The following is a 4505-nucleotide window of genomic DNA, read 5'->3' as shown; positions in this document are numbered from 1 at the left end:
CAGCTCCAACCCTAATCAAACACACCTGAACAAGCTAATCAATGTCTTCAGGATTACTAAGGCTATAGGCAGGTGAGTTTTGTTTTCAGGGTTGGAGCTGAACTCTGCAGGACTGCGGCTCTCTAGGACCGAACTTGCCTACCCCTGGCATAGAGGAATCTAGAAACATAACATGCAATTTATCGCAGAACCAACCATATTTAGTATACAATACCAGGTTTATTTAAAGGAAACAAGATAGAGCAGAAGTGAAATGCAGAAAAGAAAATGAATATATATACAGAATATATACAAAAAATAACAGAATTAATGATTTTAGGTTTTTGTCACTCATGTTTGGATGTCAAAACCTTCCTAAAATAGCAGATGCATTGTAATATAAGCAAATATGTTGTGAAAAATTGCATATGAAGTGATTTAATGAGCTTTCTCATCTTAACTATGTTTCTTGCTTCTCTGTCTGAAATCTTGGAGCTTCTCTTCTGTTGTAGAAGGGTTATTATTGTAATCATTATAATTGTATACATTGTAATTGATTATATAATACAGTGCATAAACCTTAAAGCATTGTTCTGATGGCACAGTCTTCTTGGACATATGTCAGCAGCGACTCCAAGAATATTATTTTTAAATTGGGATAAGAAATCATGCATATGTCAACATCATCATATGTCATGATGGTAATGGCTTTGATTTGCTTATGTGATGTTTCCACATATATTCATCATCATGTAAAGTAACTGTCTGTTTCAGATTGGATGTGAGAGCTGAAGTCACTGGTAGCTGATCATTGTGGAACTGGACATTGAAGTGGACATACATGGAGGCTGTTTTCATTGAGTGTCAAGGCCCTGTTTTAATAATTAAATTCAGACATTTAATAATCACAATAAGACATTCACTTAATTTTGCAATTGCTTCATTCCGCATACACATAATTTCACACAACTTCCCTTGTCTTTTCAATTTGAGTTATATTCATAAAGCAATTACTTCTGTACTTGTCATAGTAACTTTTAATGAATGTAATGTGTATATACTCTGCAGTATAATTTTTGAGTATCATTTTGATGTAAACAGTCAAAATAAAACACACCAAAGAACTACCAACATGGAAGTATTAAATTATTGAAATATTAACTTTAATATCAAAAGACATTCATCTCAGGAGGAGAAGGGAGAACATAGTTTGGCTGACAAAACATTTGGGTTTCATTGTATGCATACTTGTAACATGTGAAAAACACGTTTGAATAACATTTTCAAATGTTAAAAATTATTAAACACTATGGATCATGAAATTTTGGATGTTTTCAGACGCCATGACATGAAGGAGGTTGTTTTTCAGTGCAACATATGGTCAAAGATCAGACACAATGTATGCTTGTATGATATTTATTATTATAATAGGCCTATTTATTAGTGGTAGTTCTTTCTCAGATTCTCTGTTATGCAATGCTTTGTATTTGACTGTTAACTAAATACAATAAGGAAAAACATGACATGTATTTGTAGGTCAATTTTAAAGGGAAAGTTAATTCAAAAATAAAAATTCACTCACTCTCATGTTGTTTTTATCTTGTCTCATTCTTTCTTCTGTGGAGTAAATGAAACGGAGTAGTCATTTTTAGGTGGACGTATACCTTTAATGTTATAATCTATTGGAGATTGGTGATTTCCAAACAGATGCATGTGGAAAGATTTTGATGTTAAAAATAGTCAAATAAGAAGAAGAAGAAGAAGAAGAATGAGCTTTATTGCCAGGTATGTTTACACATACGAGGAATTTGTTTTCGTGACAGAAGCTTCCACAGTGTAACAGAATGACAGTGACAGAACAAAAAACAGATAATAATAAAAAAAAAAAAAAAAATAGAACAAGTAAATAAGGAATAAAAATATATAAATTGACAATTGTATGTGCAGGTATATTACAATAGACAGTTTTGTATGTACAGGTACTGTATATTATGTGCAAATTTGAGGTGTAGACTGAGTATGAGTGTTAGATAAATAAGTGTATGAGTATATAAATAGTGTGTGTTCCACAGTTATTGTCAAGTCTTCATGAGATGGATGGCCTGAGGGAAGAAACAGTTCCTGTGTCTGGTCGTTCTGGTGCTCAGAGCTCTGTAGCGTCGACCAGATGGCAAATTTTAATGGTTTTTCTCCGACAACAATGTCCAGCAAAACATCAGAATAGTCGAAAACCGGTGAAATATCGGGTTGTGTGTACTGCCGAATGTCCAGCAATTCGTCTCTGGCGAAACTGATTGCAGGGATATAACGAAAGACAGGACAAACTAACAAAAACATAAAAACAACTGCGGAGCGCGCCACGGAGGCAGCCATCAGCGCCATCTTGGAAATAAAATAATACTGTTACGGTCCGTGTATAAGGGCCTAGGAGCCAGAAGGGACACATAACATAATAGATGGACAACGGCTGGCGTATTCCAAATAAATTCTTTATTTTAACACAAATTACTCACAAAAGTAACCAAAAATAAGAGATGGGGAGCCCAGCAACAAAGGAAGGAATAACTAAACTAACAGAAACAAGTTGGGACTCCCCACTCCAAACTAAAATTACAAACTAAGAAAAAGTAGTGGCGATGTGGCTGTGGAGAAAACTGTGGCTGGCAGAGAGAGAGCGAGAGGGTCCGCCTCCTTCCACTTTATAGCCTCGTCTCCCCAGCTCAACCAATAAGGAACTGAAGACATATGTCCTAAAAATTTAGTATAATTATAATTGTACTAGAAATTAAATGACCGGTTTTACCCCTTATGAGTTGATGTTTGGGCGACAACCAAGACTGCCCATCGACCTAGCCTGTGGCTTACCTGTCAATCATCAGCTAGGATCACACTCCCAGTATGTCAACAACATGAGGTCTCAATTACAAGACAGCAACAGGGAAGCAACAGAGAGTGCAAAGAAGATAGCAGATTGCAACAAAGCAAGATTTGATAAGCAAGTTGTGAACTCCACCTTAAGGGAAGGAGATAGAGTCTTGGTCAGGAACGGTCCGCCTTCGAGGAAAACAAATTAGCTGAGACCGGTGGGAGTCAGATGTATATGTCATCTTAAAACAGTCTGAAGGTATTCCTGTATATGAGACCTGAAACTGGAGAAGGCCCACAAAGAACCCTTCATCGTGACTTGCTGCTGCCATGTGGTTTCCTTCCTATGACTCAAGTGGAAAATGAAGCTGATAACACACAGGTGGCAAGAAGGCCAAAAACTCGACGCTATCCTAGCAGTGGCCTATCTGGTGAAACTGATGAGGATGATTCCCAATCTGATCTTGAAGGATATTATTTTGATGGTCCCAGAAACTTCAGAGTGGAAACCTTGGTTACAGACAATACCTCAGCGATTATGAAATATTTACCAGGGAGCAGAGAACCAGATCCTTCTGATATGTTGACCTCTGCTGAGCAAACTCTTTCAAATGCAGCTAAAGCTTTCCCTGAAATCTCTTCAGAAGAAGGTTGTGACGCAAACTTACCTGATCTTGAAGATAACTTACCTTATACTGAATATAACTTACCTGATCTTGACAGTAACCTACCTGATCCTGAAGAGAGAAACCTACCTGATCCCGATGCCAAAGCGAGAAACCTACCTGATCCTGAAGAAAGAAACTTACCTGATCCTAAGCAAACCCAGGTAGCCAAAACGGTTTGAGCCAACCAAAATGGTACACTTAGCCAGTACTGGCCCGAGTCTGGGTACTGAAACTGAGCCAACACCACCGGCATTGGGCCACAATCAGGCCAACTAAAATGGTACACTTAGCCGGCACTGGTCCGACACTGGGTACTGAAACTGTGCCGACACTGGGTCACAATCATGCCGACACCTAGCCAGTATGTATTTTTCGCAAAAAAAAATAAAAAATATATATACTTACAATTACTCATACAGAAATACAACTTCTAAAATATATGTATTAAAGACTCCTTCCAGTTTTTATATAAAACCAGAGCTTTGAATAATTTGTTTTTCCACAAAATGACATGGGATGAAAATGAGTGATATTAGAATTTATTTGAAAATAAATAAAAATAAATAAAAAATAAAACACCAGTAGATTCCTCAAGTAAGCGTACCCTAAAAGAGGAACAGATTGACAGAGACAAAAAGGGTAACAGACAATGACACGTATGGTTATTCAGACAATTTCAGACTGATAACATGAATGGTAACTCTGGTAAATGTTAACATTTGGAACATACCTTTGGAAGAATTTGTTTGCATTCGGGCCTGCTCTTTTCTTCCCCCATCTCTGTCCAAAGCACCTGTAGTTAAATCACCCACTGCTCCGGGTGTGTGTTCACGGTGTGTGTGTGTTCACTGCTGTGTGTGTGCACTTTGGATGGGTTAAATGCAGAGCACTAATTTCGAGTATGGGTCACCATACTTGGCCACATGTCACGTCACGTCACGTCACTCACGTCACTTAAAAAAAAAAGAGAGTGTTGGATAAAAGGAAAAAAAT

This window comes from Sinocyclocheilus rhinocerous, unplaced genomic scaffold (assembly GCF_001515625.1).
Source record: "Sinocyclocheilus rhinocerous isolate Xijiao unplaced genomic scaffold, SAMN03320098_v1.1 scaffold1404, whole genome shotgun sequence".
In the NCBI taxonomy this organism is placed as follows: Eukaryota; Metazoa; Chordata; class Actinopteri; order Cypriniformes; family Cyprinidae; genus Sinocyclocheilus; species Sinocyclocheilus rhinocerous.
This window is presented reverse-complemented; position numbering follows the sequence as displayed.